At 35.3% G+C, this 17,793-nt stretch overlaps 1 protein-coding gene across 6 annotated transcripts in view; it reads right to left on the bottom strand.

The window, feature by feature from the left end:
• LOC126919519 (LIM domain only protein 7) overlaps positions 1-17,793 on the bottom strand; it is a 156,456-nt gene that overhangs the window by 22,794 nt on the left and 115,869 nt on the right. For 2 of the 6 annotated variants that reach the window (XM_050728855.1, XM_050728854.1), the window contains exon 2: positions 15,928-16,043. The exons of the other annotated variants lie outside the window; for them this stretch is intronic. The gene's annotated coding sequence lies outside the window, so the exon portion shown is untranslated. The remainder of the gene's footprint in view (positions 1-15,927; positions 16,044-17,793) is intronic. 6 annotated transcript variants of the gene reach the window in all.

Raw genomic sequence — 17,793 nt, 5'->3', positions numbered from 1 at the left:
TTGTATGCCAATATATTTCTTCCGGCTCTTATTTCACTAGACATATCGTTCGACGAGCAAATATTATTGCAGGGCAGCTATGTTTGCACGATGCATCCGTTGCGAACGTTCTATTTCCGACGCAACCTCAGCTTTCTCGATCAGCTGAAAGCATTTCAAGGTTGTTGATTTTTCGTCTCGCGAAAAAAGGAATCGAGTCTACTTCGTTCTCTGATCATCAATAAAAAGATCAGAAATAAAGAAAATCAAGTGAAAAAAAAGACGATAGGAGAAGAAAAATTTCTTACTATATTTATTTTTACATACTTTGATCCCATCAGCCAATGTAAATAAACATTGTTATGTATTTCATAAAGGAAAAATGTTGAAACGAAGCAAAATTTTAGCTTGTAATATTTTACATTTTCCATGAATATAATGAATCAAAAGTATAAGACAGGATAAAAATTGTCACAATAAGAAAATTAAGTAGTAATGAAATTATACTCCGCAAGTCATTACAAAAGGAGTTCGATAAAGTTAATACAGTTCATACTACGTTTACGTAATAGTACTCGGACGCACAATCGAAACAAGTTACGACTACGCAATACTGATGATATACAATGCAAGGGAACACCTTTTTACCTATATGTATTAAGCTTAGTTATTTATTAAAAGAAAATGTCTTTCAATCTACTGATATGACAAATTATGTCCGGTAGAAAATTGCAAAAACGCTTGATCAATATGTAATAACCAGGAAATTAAGAAAACTCAGGAGGCATACCATGAATAATCGGTAATAGGCTTCAAGCAGCGGTTCGCTAATCGTTGAGAACCAGAATATGCAAAATCATGTGTAATCGTATGCGAGTTTATTTATTCATGTAGAGGAGTGTTCATTACGAGAAGCGTGTGTTGTGGGAATGGAAAAATGCGACCACACCCCTAATTGTTTCATTTGTTCGGGGATGATATCGACGTTTCCACCATAAATCTCTCACTTTTTCGTTATAATTTTCCCATCCGTACTTTGCGTTACATTTCAGTCTTAAGCTCTACGGAAATACAAACTAATATTCGATAATTTATCTTTCTATTCAATTTAATATTGTAATTGGTTTTAGCTTACCTTTTACTTTCTCATGATCAATTAATTATTTTATAATATTAAATACATGTAGTACAATATTATATTTTCATGATAAATTAATATATCATTAATTACATTTTAATAATATGTAATATTTTCTTTTATTGTAAAATATGAAATTGAAGAAAACGATGAAACTGGAAAGTCTAGCTTTTTCATTTGATGTATACGTTGGTTTACAACTATTTCCGTTCATTTGGTCCATTCCAAAGAATTTTCATTTCCCACTGAAAATTGTCTAACCACGGTAGCTGGTCGGAGAGGTAAACTCCATCGTTCGACGTTTTGTTCTTCACGATCCAATGGATTCAATTCGTTGAATGCATGGATGATTCCGTTGTCCGTAAAAGTTTCTCGGTATGGCGTAACAACTGTACCATAAAATTCAATGTTAACAGAGAATAAATCCTTTTGTGTTCCACGACGAAAAGGAGACAAAGTATCACAAGATTCAAACGATAAACATCCGGAAGTGGAAACGTCGGTCTAATTACTTTTGGTTTCAGGCCGAGGAAATTTACCAACAGAAAGGGAGTATTAAAAATGCGAAATCACTATGAAAAATCGATCTATCTTCTCACAGATCGTTAATAGACTTTGTAATCCATGCTGAAGTATTTTTAGACGAAGCAGTGCACCAAGTTTATGGATGTTTACTCTCGTAAGGCTTTTCCAGAATATTATTTCTTTTTTACTTAAAAGTATGCAATAACTTCTTTCTAAATTTATTATATAAATATATATATAAAATGTACATTATAGGATTTTAATAATACAAGCCATTTTTATTAATTTTGATCATGGGGTCCCTCTTGAATAATATTTATATCCAAAATACTGATTACTCAATTATCTTTTTTTACGAAATTCATTGATTTGAAAATTTGAAAATTGCAAATATTCACACTCGTCGTACTTTTGTCCTGTACCGTTCAGTCAAAGATCTTCCAGTACCAAATAATAATACTCGTAACTGTCGAAGAAAGTTTGAAAATTGGCGATAATTCTAACCACGATGATGGTGACGACACGCTCTGTATCCGCTGGCAAAATCGTGGAGAACGATCAAATGCGTTAGGAACGTTGTCGGAAATCAGGATGTATCGATATAGCCGGGTGCATTTCGCCAAGGAATGAGAACATGTATAACTTGATATCGTCGTAAATCTCAGCTGCGTGCAAAGATATTATCGACACCGAACATCTTCGTGTGATCAGTAGAGTTTATCTTCGCGCCAGTTCCATGGTGTTAATTGGATGCGCTTGTGTTCCGCGCAACGCTTTCCGAAATTTATATTTCCTGCGGGTGCTGCTGTCTCAGAGTCGATTTCCGTCAATGATGTTCTCACTGATAAAATTTTGTTGAAATTGTTTAACAATTACCGCGAAGGAAGGAGTAGAATAAAATAGATCGTATATCCTGAATTTGTGACGAGTTTATGGTTTGCGTTTTACGGTTATAGTCTTATCTGGTAGACGTAGAATTTTTGTAACCGAAGATAAGAAGCGTGGTTTATTTAACGACACATGTTTTATCACTGGAATTATCAAGTCTGTCAAAATTAGGCACTCCGATTTTTTAAATTTTATAATTGAAAGACTGTGAATGATTATATTTATGGCAAATATAAATATGTAAAATGTACCGAATGTATATAAACATGAATACATACAATATTATTAAAACATAAAATTTAACCGTGTCAAATGTGTAAAGTAATCGTTATTCGGTTCTTTCAACAATTACAACACATTAAAATTGGTTACAAATGATTCGTATTTCACTCTATAGGCAGATGTGTCATGGATACTTGAAAGAAAAAATTAAACAATCGCGATACTGGTATTAATTTGCCAATTCACATTTACTTATAATTGCAAGTAATTAACGTCTAGATATGTCAAATACCTTAGAAGCAACTTTCACCCTATTACAGTGTCCTTAAAAATTAATTCCAAGAATCTCCTTGGCCTCCTTCAGCAACCAGACAATCATTGTATTCTTTCAGCTCAATGAACTTTCCAAAGATATACCGATTAAGACAAATTTATCGATTAAGCCATAACATCCTCCATATTCCTTAGGAAAAGAAAGTCTGTTAGAAATTTCAGACTACCTATAAATTTACGAGGAAATTTCTCAATTAACCGTGTAATTTAGTAAATTACGATTCCAATTACTCGATATTATTAGTCACGTGATTCACACGACCAACTAAGCATCATTCAAGTATTGTCACGCAGTTTTAAAATCTTCGATCGCTTAATCAACTGCATGTAGCGTTTAATACAAATAGCGAAAAATATATTCTTCAACGACAAATATAAAAGAAGATAAAAATTTCGTTAGAAATGCAGTTTTTCCATAATCCAATAATTCAACACAACTTTCGAACTTATACCTGATACATTCATGGAAGGTTTAATATATATATATATATATATATGATTTTTTCCACAAAGTTACAGAAATTAGAAAATCGAAATTAGAAAATAATTAGAAAATTAGTGATCCTTTCATCCTTCGATCGGATATTACCGCAGTGGCGGCATTCCAAATTTGTCTTTAAACTGTAAACATTTATTGGCGTAGGTTAGTAGTACAGCCAGAAGAATATGTCGATCACAAAATATTAATTTTGCCAAACAGTACCAGCAATATAGAGATTACAAGGCGGAAGATAAAAAAATTATAAATTTTGAGATTATTCGTGTACTTGGATTGAAACAGTGGAATAGTTAAGTAGTAAGCGGTAAGACACCCTATAACATCAGTGTCGCGTTCTCGCTTTGTGAAAGCCAAGCACGTTTGTTTCTTGTGGCAGGGCTGATCTGCATGTCAAAGAGGGGATGGCTGATAGGCGCAGCATATTGACACAAGAGACCTCAAGGAGGTCCAAGGCCGGTTTTACTTGCCTCCAAGGGATTCCTGAGGAGTGACTCGTCCAAGAACACGTTCTTCCGCGAGCGTACGGTCGGAATGTCAGGTACAACGTGCTCGTAAACGAGTCACGGAAAAGCGTTCCGCGTCCACTCGTATAACTGTGACCGTTCTTGCGACGTTTTCGCGCCGATCGTACGGAGCCTGACATCGGGTCAATGCAACTGTATATCTACCTACGGACTGCAAATGTGACGTGGCCATACATACACAATATACATATACAATAATACATATATCATACTTTGGTATCTACAGTCCAATCGATTCCTTTAGATACTGTTTTGCGATTTTAAAATCACGTTTATGAAATATTTCTCTATTTCATAACATTTTGTGAAAGCATTGATTATATATAAGTTGAGCAGTTTTTAATCTTTAATTATATATTTTTGTTTATTCTATTGGATTATCATCCATGAAATATCTTCAGCTTAGCTTAAAATTCAAGTACTAGATGCGTATATCGATAGCATATTTGGGGTTTTTCATTCGTTTTAAGAGGATTCTACATTTTAAAATATGAACAATGAAACATACAAATTTATAGTATCGAATTTTATGAAATATGTAAATACCTTATATTCTATAATTTTTTATTATTACACTTTCTTACATAGTTTTGTGCCGGTCACTTATGTTCATCGTGGCAATGAATATTTTAGTAAGATCTCCTAAAATAATTTTGAAATATATACTCCCATTATTTTTTTTATTGTTATTCACAGAGAAATGACGAAGTCACTACAGGTGTTGGGACAGAGAATACAACGAAAATTCAAAAAAATAAAAATAAAAATCAACGCAAGAACGCTCACGCTTAGGTAGCTGCTAAATTCGTTAGAATCAGCAAAGTCCAGAATTACCTTGATCCCGATAGCCGCGGAGAAACCATATTCTTTAATAACAAGCATATACTAGAAATTTCCTAACCTGATTACCTTCCCGTCGCCTGACATTATCTACCACTTCTCTTGAAAAATGTTCTCTACGCGCCAACGAGCAAACGAAATCGCGGCTATCAGATTGAGTGTTTCATTCTACGTGAAAACGCGCAATCGTACGAAAATTCTCACTCGACTGCCATAAAACAAATCGTCCAAATAATCATTAATCTTTCTTCATGGCAGAAAGCAACCTCGATATTTTAAGTAGACCAACATAGACAATACATGGCAACACAAATGCATGATAATTTCTATTATCCTACCGACTGACCGGCGCCTCAACCATTCGACAATGTAATATTATACTAACAAGATTATTATTCTCAAAGATTGTGTTGGGATAAGATTATTTTCAACGTATCCCCATTGTCTTGGATATTGCCTCGTGACAAACTATTTAGATCTTTAGATCAATAAGTCAAATTCAAAGTATTAGTTCAATTATACTTCCGAGATAAAACGTAACTAAAAACTATCCTGTGGTATAATAAAGCAATGAAATTACAAATCAGCGAGTATTTTCAAAAGTTTTTAGTTATAAATATTTGCATATTTTTAATAAAGTATAGTTATATATTGTCGAAATATAGTTTAGTGTAGTTATAGTTGAGTGTAACTAATTCGCTTCTGGTGTCCATAATAAATATGATTCTTCCGAGAAATGCAGATATTATTGTCAAAATTTGCCATAATAAAATACATCGTGTAATTATTTTATGTTATGTAATATTGTAATTATTATCCAACCAATTACCTATTATCAAAATTCTCTTTTTTTTTTTTATAAACAAATCTAATATTTAGAGTTACAAATAATAACATTTTAGAACGTAATTTTGTCGCCACTATTCTAATTTTGTGGAATTTATCGATCGGCGACTTTGCACATTTCTCGTTGTTATCATTTCTACTAATCTCGCAAGAGATTCCTTGGCGCCATATCGAACCCCGCGTGATTTTAAAACGACGAAGATGATAGAGAAATATGGCGAAAATATGGAATTAAGGGGTTCGAGGTCGTGAACACGACTTGGCGAATATTCGTTAGAGCTCGACGAGGTGTTAATGTCGTGGTGGCGAATAGCAACTAAGAAGATTACGCAGATTTGCGTTTAGCGTTTCGATATTAATGGCGGTGCACGGGCGATATCACAAGGGAGGATAGAAGAAGTGTGGCGTTAAGAAGATGAAAGGGAAGGGGACAAGAATCTTAACTCATGCCTAAACATGAAAGCTACCGTGGCGATTTATACCGTTTCGCGCGTACTTTGCACCGGGCCGCTTTAAATTGCAGTTCAATGCACGCGAACCCACGTTGTGCCACGATCTATTCTGGTAACGCTGCCTGGGAAAAATTGCCATTTTTCTAGACATCTATAGAGAGAATCGAATATCAGCTAATTTTAGATTTAAATACCAATTTATATTTTTCGCATTTCTAGTTGTCAAATGAATTCGTGAAATTTTTGCAAGATGTCAAGGTATTTAAATAATGTGAAATACAGAAATGTATGTGTTTTGGTAATGTGAAAATAGACATTCATGAAACATGGTATCCAATAGATAATATATTACTTATGCCCTCGTTACGTAAACAATTATATAACCATAAGGTTTTCCCTTCCTGCATTCCACCTCTTCGCCGATTTATCATCCCCTTCAGGAAGACTCACGAGTTAAGATCGCTGGAGAAAGGAAAACAAACGATATCTCTAGCTGTCTATCATTTTTATATATCTTGTACAATCATTAAAGAGCGTTATTAATTTCACGAACTGTCATAGGACACGAATAAACGATCGTTTTGAGGCGAGCAAAGCAGCACCGGTACGAGCACAATCGCGATCTTCTCTAATTGCCACGTAGCTAACCTTAATTACACCTACGATCATCTATCTAATCGTACCACCGTTATTTGTACTAGTGCAAACTCGTCGTTAGTTGTACGCGATACAATCACGTAGGACTCGCGATCGATAGATCCTCCTTAAGAGACTGTCGTTTACTCGAAAGTCGAGTCGTTATCTTAAAATTCGTCGAATTTATATAATTGATACTTCAAGGGATTTGTTCTCATCATTAATTTTCTTGTGTACAAATACGTGTCTTAAAATGTAAATTTTACACGCAACGGACAAAGCAACAATCTAATATTAATTTAACACGCATCACAATTCCTCTATGTTGTAATGATAAAATATCTAAAGCGTTGTATTCACTGTGTACGTTTACAAGTAACAAATCGCTTCACAAGCAAAAGCAAACAAGTGATAAATCGTTGAAACGCAAGAACACATTGTTCGATCGTTCGATCACTTTCGATCCTTTTAGTTCCCTTCTAGGAGTTGTGTAGTCGTCAATTTCAACAAACATCGGCGACCACCGAGAATTCCTACAATCTAATGACCAACCATCTAACTGTAAATCCACGGAAAGCAGCGTTTCACGCCTGTTGAGGAATAAATGTAATTTCCATTGAGATAACGAGGCGTGCGTGTCCAGTCACAGTCGCTGAACGCAATAAATGAAAGAGATATAAAAACCGACTTGGGAGGATGTTACGTATCGAATTTTAATGATTGCTCGTTTTTCTATCTCTTTTACGTCACACGTTATACGAAATTAGATTTGAAACAGTTTATATAATTTTATATATGAGACAAATAATTAAATGTTTTGTGTTTGCGTTTCGCTTGACGGGTGATCGTTCATCCTTTCTATCACTCTCATTAGATGAAAAATTACTGAAATTTATAAAAATTTAAGAGTATCATTATTGCTTCTTGCGAGTAATACGTACGTCAATTTATAGTATTTTAGCAGCCTTTATTTGTGATTAATTTTATGTAATTTCTTTAATAATTTACTCATCTGTTATATTTGAAAGGCTCATTGTCAGAAGAAAAGTGGTATGAATGGTAAAATGATACAAATGTACATCTTATCTATTATTTTCTATACTTATCTTCTATCTTGTATCTAGGAAAAAGTAAATTCGTATATCCTTTCCGCTTAATTTCTCCAATAGAAAATCTTCAATCATTTCGTATTAAAGTTCCTTTTTTTTTTATTACCAAGTGACGTATAATTAACAAAAATAGACTTGTTATGTAATATTTTTCCCGTGTAGCATTCGTGTAATAAACAACCTAATAAAAGTCAATCATAAATTTTAATAATTACCAATAAAAAAGGAATAAAATCTAGTATATTTTAACGAGTAACACCTTCGCGCTCTGAGTGTATTTTAAATCATCCAATTGCAGCAAAGTAACAGTATTCCTTCCGTTTGATGAGGGTAACATAAACCACGCGTTGTTTTAACGGTAGTCGAGTTATCGTTCCGCTGTCTTTCAATCTCAGTATCGTTCCGCGTTCCTAATCGCAAGAATCTCGATACTCCGCTCTGGCTTCGTCCATTTAATTCCTGTGGGAACCTTTTTGCATTACGAATTCATCACCGCGTCCCAAGTAGATTAAATGGCCCGATAGGCGATTATGAAGCCTCGTGGCAAGGAAATCCATTTCGAATTCGTGGAATTCAATCGGACAAGATTGGAAGGGCAAGATTGAAACGTCATTACGTTTCTCTGGCAGGAAATTGAAAATTGAGGAAACCTTAAGCACAAAAAGGTACGCAAATAGCAATAGGAGAAAAAGTTAAATTGTAAATGGAGATTACACTGTACTTCAATGTAAAAATTGATATATGTCTTCAAATGTTTTATTAAACGGCAGTTAATAGTAGATTATGAAATTTTTTTTTTAAAGAAACATTTTTCGATTCATATTATATATGTATATATATACACGTATCCTGTTATTAAAGTGTCATACTTGGAAAGAATGATTACAAAAAGTGAATGTGAAAGTCTACATCCAAATTAAGGTGATGCGGTGCGTTATTCAAAAGATGATAATTAATAACGGAAATAACTTAATGTGGAAATATCAGCGAAGAAAATAAAGTCATTCATAAAATTAATAGAGTCATAAAATATGGTTACAAAATTCCAATAACAGCATAAAATAATGATAAAAAGAACAATCTCTCAATTGCGATATACCATGATATTCTAAAAATAAAAACATATTAAAGAAAACCACAAAATCCTATAAAAACTATGGCTTATATAAATCTACAGAGATACTTTTCCCAAAAAAGTTCAAGCTAGCGAAGTACAAAAATATATTTATCGCTCAATACGAATAAAATAACGATAAAAACATATTTGGATATTTTTTAGGATAACCAAAATCGTCAATAAATATTTTTTAAATTTAGCGATGCGCAACTTAGTCGCGTTGAATTCTTTTTGGAAATTCAAATTTTTCACTACGGTATTCCGTTCGTGACACGATCGTTCACGCCTGAAAGTGGTTCGTGATCGTTTCCAAAGAGGATCCCGACGCAACAAAGACGATCGCAGGTCGCAATTAAGGTTCATCGAACGGACGACGTACCGAGATGGCGGCAAGGGTGTAATAAAAACGCAGGAATGAAGATAAAGGAATTTCTGGCGATTGGGTCGTGACCCCTTCGGCCCCACGATGAACCCTCGATATACGGGCCGACATTGCCATATTGCACACGTACTGTGCATTAAGATACGCCACGAATCCAAGGAGAAACGAAGAGCAAGAAGAAGAAAGAGAGAGAAAGAGAGAAAGAAATCTATGGGGTTTAGGGGGATTCGTAGACGACGCGGAGAGACAAGAAAAACGAGCAACGAGCTTCCATTTGATTTTTCTCTACTTTTTTGTCAAGGTACTCTACCATCGTAAAATACACTTCATGTCGATTTATGTAGCACTTTAGACGCTTGACCTTTTGACGACATGGAGCTGAAAAATTGCTTTTAACCACTTGACGTGTAATTTTTGCTTCATCTGCCAGTAGAACGATCGAATTATTTTATAATAAAAAAACAATGAGACGAATGTGATCTTTTATTACGGTTGTCACAAAACAGACAGTTGTGGACAAATTAAAAATTTTATCTTTCCGAAGTACTGGAAGTTAACCAACATAATACAATGCTGGTTACATATTCATGAAACTGTGATATAGAGTTCGCCGCGTAGCCATCTTTAAATAGAGGACACTGAACGATGTAGGCCATAGCCATGAGCGAAGTCAAGAAACAACAAGAAATCAAAATAATGAACGTCGCCGATCTGGAAAATCTCTCTCTCCCCCCCCTCTCTCTCTCTCTTTCTGTTTGAACTCGTTACGCTCCGAGAAACGTCCAAGCTTTTGCGCCGCCTCTAATTAGAATATTTACACATGCCTGCTCGAATTAGCTCTACAATAGGCTGGAGATATAATTTCGAAAATCGTACGTTATAACGACGACGCCGAAACGACATGATGTTTCGCATCCTCACTGCGAGAGACAAAGTTCTATAAAGACCGAAAAAGGGTGAGTGTGTAAAATGAACACGAGGTCGCAGACGTGTTAGATCTGAAAATATATTGAGATGATCGCAGCTGTGGTTCCAATGGTGCGAAAAATTGGACGAATCACACGATAAATTCTCTAATTCGCCAAAATAACCTCGTATTTCCGAGATCTTACGAGTTCCCAAGTCAAAGTTGACTCTAAATGAATTTAATCTTTTTTCCCAGAAACTAACTGCCATGTTTTTATTTTATCTCGCCCTATCCCAGTTTCTCTAATGTTGAAATGAGACTTCTTTATGTCTTGACGAAAGACTCACGCGCTCTGTTTTACAACCATATCCTCCGAAAATATCAATTTAACTTGTATTCCGCAATGCGAAGTATCTTGTACAGTGATCTATTATTATTTGCTTATAAATTGGACGGATTGTTTGAGTTTCTTTGTGAAAGAAATTAAGTGTTTGTTTGACGTGTTGTAGAGTGATTTAATTTGGCAAAGTCTACTTTCTTTTCTCTTTTTCTACTTTATGGAAAAAACTTTATGCTTTGAATGATTTTCCACAACTATTAGGATAAATTATTTTTTATTTTTGGTGCAAGAGAATTTCTCTATCAATTCTAAGAAAATTGTTTAATTATATGCATGAAATTGTAAGTACTATTATATAACGAAGGTGTTTCATGCGGGAATAAAATATTATTCGATGAATACCAAAAAGTATATAAAGTTATTCAATAGTCAATAACAAAGAATTATTTACAATAGTAGAACTTATCTATAATACTAAGAAGAGCACAGTAATTTTTTACCAGCTAGATGTTTTATCCAATTTCAAGACAACTTTTCATAATTTAGAAACCACCGCGTAATTTGACCAATAGTTACAAGCAAGCTACAAGCATGTCTTTATGCGTTGCTCCCCTTTTCATTTTCGTTCTCCTTTCTTTTTTTTTTTTTTTTTTTGCCAGGCAGGCGTGCAAACGCGCCCCTGGAAGAAGTGCCGTAACATTTTATGGTACATAAAACGGTGACTTTATGTTAGCACAATTCACGGGCTCAACTGGGTCTTTTATTAATCTACGTCATAGCATTTTACGGCTATGACACGGCCATGCAATTCGTGCACGTCGTCGAATTTAAGTAGAGCTTTGGAACTCGTTAAATCGTTCGCAACATTACAAAAATTAATTTTCATTTCGTAACACATTTCTCTTGACCGTTGCATTGATCCATTTTATCGTGGCCCTTAACTTTATTATTCCTTTCATCACCGCCTCAGCTTCCGTTTATGTGCTATTTAAATTTCTATCGAATTATGTCACTTGGAAACTCTTGGAAATAGAACGAAATTTTTTAAATGTAATAGCGATATTAGTTCAGAAAATACTCATACAAACATAGTCCAGAAAGCGTTTAGATTAAAGACAATCCAGCCAACGCTTTCCGAAAATTAATAGAGTGATTCTCATGCTAATTAACTGAAAAACAGTGCCACCAAGCGCGGACCACACACGCTCGTTTTTTCTTTCGTATACACTTCAGATGATAGATTTTGCATGTACTGGCACAGAGTTATTACTCCAACGGCATTTCCTTTAACTAGCTGGTCAATCATCATGTATTTTCAATATTACCAAATAAGATAATTGTTTTAAAGTTTTCATTTTTCCTATTTTTTGTAGAATAATATAGCTTTCCTGAAGCGAAAGTTCCATATTAAACGAAAGTAAACTTAATAAAAACCGATGCTATAACTAGAATGTCACTGTGACATTTACCTTTTCTATTAGTTTCACATCGCAATAAGTATGTCACATTTATGGAACAATAAACCCACTATTTACCCTATCCATAATGCGTTTGCCATCGTATCCATCTTAATTTCCAAACTAAGCAGCTTAATGAATCGAATAATCAAACCAATATACATACCTAATACACTCTCAACTATAAGTATTAGGTCACTTATGTAAGCATGTATCAAAAGGAAACTATTTATCTCTGAAAACTTTCTGGAGATTCAATTGACGAATAGATGTATCTATGTTCAATCAGTAAAACGATGGAATCCAACGTTCTAGATTGCACGAGGCGAAAGTGGATAGTTACTCTCGATATGGCCTCGAGAGCCGGTATATCGTGCGCGTATAATAGTTATGACGTCCATTTGTACCCGGTGTTCATTGCTAGATACTTTTCTACCGCATAGCGCGTTCCATACGCGTATACTTACATCGAGTGTGAATTACATCGATTGCGTGTGCTAGTGCCGGGCAACGATGCAATTCGCATCCCTGCCTGTTTTTCTCTTTACTATGAAATTTATTGGAGGTAGAATCTTTGGAAATTATTAACTGTTGAGTCGAATCGCGAGATACGTTTTCTTTATCATGGTTGTATCGTACGCCCATGAAAGTCTGCTTTTGTACTGGATAAAGGATGGAGAAATTCTCTGTGAATTGTGTGATAAGAAATTGAGAAAATATTTTCTTATCTGTCTTGGTTATTGTGAAATGTAGGGGATGTTTAACCTCTTAAGATCCACCTGCGTAATATTCACGAAGCTGAATTTTATTTATGGCTATCATGATTTGTGTTTCGTGAAAAGGATAATTGCAAAGCACTTACTTTTATTTTTAATTAAATTCTTTAATTGGTAAATTTAAATCTCCATGTTAATACCGATATGTACTTTTAAAAAGCGAATAGTAATTAAATAAAAGTTCTTGAGAAAGGAATAAATGTCACATCCAATAAATTACTGATTGCGAACATATTAAAGCTACAGTGGCAATAAATTCATAGCACGGTCTATTAATTTCATACTGTTGTGACTACATAAATAAATATCAAATAAAAAAAGAGTTACTTCAAAATTATTCATCATGTCGTTTACCGGAACAGAAGAACAGGACGCAAACTTATTCATACCAGAAGATAAAGTATATGACGAAGCATCGATAAAAATAAATTTTCAATAAGTTTTCAAAGAGTTACTGCAATAAGACTGAAGAATCATAAATATGGCGTTACCATAAAATCTTTGCGATACCGTGACTATGTCCGCAACGAAGTGTATCTCATGCGAGTTATCGTTGTCTTAGCGTTACGCCCTCGTGCTTGGGTTCATCGAATACCGCCTTAATGAAAAGATATATGTACCATAAATTCTTGCATGCGTACCCGATACGTTTCAATTCCCTTTCTTTATGCACCGCGCTATTTCGTTCGTTACAATTTAAGCGTTGCACGCGAGCGGGGAAAAGCAACGAAATCATGCAGCAGGCACAGTTGATTCCAGCGTTGCGGAGAGTCCTGCATGCAAGCATACGCGTTCTTGTAAGATATGTTCGAATCTACCCGACGGAGAAAATTCGAATTCACGCTGGTGGCTAGTCGCGTGTGCAAGCGGTAGGACTTGTTAACCAATGATTCTCGAAATTAATGAAACGATCTATCCGGAATTGCATTCTTGCGAAATGACCGCAGAAATGGTCGGAGTATGCCAGGAATGAATGCAGTCAGGGCAGTCAATCAGGAAGATGTATCGAATGAATTTAATTGGACCGGCGAATTTATGTTGATTAAATTGTCGAGACACTGTATTAGAAAATTTCAGTTGCATTATTGAATGCAGAGAATTTTGATATGTTAGATCATGGCACTATATGATTCTGTTGTGCTTTGATGAATTTGTAGTTTATTATTATTAATTATCTAATTTCTAATTTTTTAAATTTCTGTTGAATAAAAAAGGAATGTTAGACTTGGATGAAGAAAGGAATATTCTTCTGTTAATTCTTCACTTTAATAAAGATCTATTAATAATAGGAATAATGTTTGTTATTACTACAACATGATAATATGTATAAATTTGTCACAATACAGCCATAACGGTAGGCACGGTAACAAAGCACACATAAGAGTTATGCGTTGTCTGACCAGATACGAACGTATTCTACTTCGAATACGTCCTGACACGTGATCATTTTCTAACATAATTTCCATAATAATTTTTCGAATCATTCGAACATAAAATATTTCTTTTATTCACTTGCCAACAATAAGTTTCTAACATGAGTCTGCCTATATACAGATACATTCTACTAGTCGAGGAATTCCTATTCTTTTTAAGAACATTCGCAATGTACGAACATTTTCTGAGATTATCATCGACTATCGCTTAGAAGAAACTACAACGTAGTACATTGAACGTGAACGTCCATCACGAATCAGAGATTATTCTCTCCCTTCGAAAGGAAAATGACAAAGGTATCGGGGCTTGATTTCGCTGCCGGCGGAATCACGCTGATGGGCAATACACGCGAATAACGTGTCCCGGGGAGGCCGAGACGCAACGATATACACGCTCCTCGTCACGATTCGCGTGACCATGTGTGTATAGGATCTTCGTGCCTCTGCGAATGCACTGATGGGGATAAAACGCTTCGAACTATCAGAATTCTCTGCCTGTTGGAAAAAAGTTCTGCTTAGCGCGTATATTCTGACAGAAAGTTCGAAACTTGAGAAAAATTCTATTGTACCAAAATAAGATGGTTTCTCCTGTGACTTTCATACCTTTCCCTTTTCAATTACGTAATTAAATAAATGTATGAAAATTCCGTAGAATACTCTAATGTTAACAAATTGCTGATCGATCACCAGTAAATTCGTGTTTTCACACTCGAGTGTTGTTACCGAGCGTCGCTACGCGTTAGTTTTTGCATAAAATAGCCGGTCAACGATATGTTAGGACACACGATGGGATGACGATTCGACTTAATATCGAATGAAATTTCACGACACCCGTTCGGTAATCCGAAGGAAAGCGCGTTGTTCGGTATCCTAGGTTAACTACGTAGTCGCTAACATGTGTGTAGAAACATGTCGTGCGTGTGTGCGTTCGCCAGAGGAGCGGTGGCTAGGTCACGGTCAGGGCGATGCCCTCTTCCTTCGGAAAAGAGGAGAGACTTTGCGTCAGCTCTCCTCCGCTTCTTCTTCTTCTTTGCCTTGTTGGATCATGCTGAAAGTCACCTCTTGGATGATCCACGCATCCGTTCGAGCGTATCTTTTGCCGCGCGGGCTATCCACTTCGGTTAGATCGGCCCTTTTTGTGAATCGAGCGCCGTTTTTAGACGCGTTGCACGACCGACGCGAGGTGTACGCTTTGCGTACACGATCGTGCTATTTACGTGACAACCACCACGTGTATTTATCTCTCGTAGCGAATTTATCTATCGTTGAAAATCGATTTTTGACTTGATACAACGAAGGGGGCCGTTTTCAGGCTTCGACCATCTTCTGAAGGGCCGTTTGATTTAATAGCGTGAATTAGTAGTTATATATTGATTTTAATGTTGGATATACTGTGAGGGAATTGAATAATTTCTATTTCATTGGAAAAAGTGTTTTTTTTTTTTTTTTTAAGGCTATATATGATGCTTTGGAGAATTGGAGAGAACACTTCTTTTACATATAATGAAGGAAAGCATTACTTACTGATATGTTTCTTTTTTAAGTAGATATGATGCTTTTGTTAACTACACTTGGTTGTAGCTGGTTGAATATTTTATGGACCTTTGGATACTTTTATATTTTGTATATTTGAAACTCACCTGAAACATAAAATAATATGAGGTTATTAGTGTGGAAGTTTTAATCGATTACATTTGGAGAAGTGCTTTTAAAATATAATGAAATACATATATATAATATACATGTATTTACATTTAATACCAACATATAATATACATACACATGCGTTTCTCTGTTTCTATCTCTAATATGACACTCATTTTTAAAAAATTTTTATCTCATTGAATTCAACTCAACCTTAACAACCACTAAGAAATCGTTATAAACAATCACGCGTTTATGTACAAAAAAAGCCGAAGGTGCTATTTATTGGAGCTATTAAAAGTAAATATTACTCTGATAATAAATATAGCCATACTGCATATATTTGCACATTAATGCAATATTTAAAATTGCAATAAAATATATAGTATGCACATAATGTCTGAAAATATATAAAACATCAAGGACAAAATACAGATTATAACATTTAATACCTGAAACAAATCTCTATTTAGATACTGTTGCTGCAACTTATGTCTTTAGAAACGTGAAACTGCATAAACATCCGCAGTTCGCTTCCAATATCTCTAAATATTTAACGTATGAGCTCATAAACAAATGAAACAGAGCCTAAATAATAGTTTGCGGAACGCTTCAGGCGAGCACGTTAAATTCGTTCGTCCATCAATTCTCGCCCTGAACTATTGCATTACGCGCGGCGTGTTCGTCCACGCGCCATGTCCCGCCGTTATAATTTATCGTCTGGCTTGGTCCGCTCGGGTTTCTACGCCATCCCTGTCGAGAGCTACGATGGAAATCATCGATATGAGAGCTCGACTAAGCCTGTCACACCCTCGCGGAAAGATCATCGCGGAAGTCCTCGCGGGCCGAGTGATCGACTTTATTCCAAGCCGCCCACGTGCACTCGTAAATATAATTTCTCGCTAATCATGCACGCCACGGAACGCCGACTATTAACCACCCAGCGAGCCACGCCGCACAGCTATGCTTTCTAAGCGGTTCCACCGCATCAAGGGTTCGTTTCATCGAATCAAACCCACTCGTGATCAAGCATACCGTATGCGAAGGTTGTACGTTTCGACCAATTGAATATTCTGTTTGGTACGTGCGATGATTTGCTTGGAAAAGAAAGGAATGTCGATGGAATGGAGGATATGCATCGGTCGTTTTACCGTCACCTTATCTGTTTTTGAATGTGAAAATACGAGGTTTGTCTGTTAAATGAGCTTCTGAGAAGCCAAATTAATCAATTCCACTTTTTGTAAATTCCTCCATTTTATTATTTAGATACACGATTAATGTCCGATTTATGCTATTAATAATTTTTTTAAACGTATCTGTTGATAGAGTAGATTACTTATTAAATAAATTAATTCTTATATGTCATTTATATTGACATATCTTTTCAATACATGTTTATATTATGTGTTTGGAAAATAATAATTAATGTAGACTTTTATTATTTCAATTTTAAATTTAACCCCTTAACCTACGATTTACGCTCGAGAATTTTGGGAAAACGTAAACAAGCTCGCGCAGCCTTCAAGCCATTCGCACGACTTGTGTAGTACGTATTACGGGCTATGTCCGTAATATTTACGTTTGGTACGATCATCTACTACGGGCTATACTCGTAATATTTACGTTTGGTGCGATCATCTTACTACGGGCTATGCCCGTAGTTGTAGGTTAAGGGGTTAATAGAAGAGATAGATTAGAGATATAATAAACTGAGGCTGATCAAAACAGTAAAAAAATATAGATACG

The sequence above is a fragment of the Bombus affinis genome, chromosome 8, assembly GCF_024516045.1.
Source record: "Bombus affinis isolate iyBomAffi1 chromosome 8, iyBomAffi1.2, whole genome shotgun sequence".
In the NCBI taxonomy this organism is placed as follows: Eukaryota; Metazoa; Arthropoda; class Insecta; order Hymenoptera; family Apidae; genus Bombus; species Bombus affinis.
The sequence above is the reverse complement of the archived record's forward strand: the minus strand, read 5'-3'. Positions and strand labels throughout refer to the sequence as shown.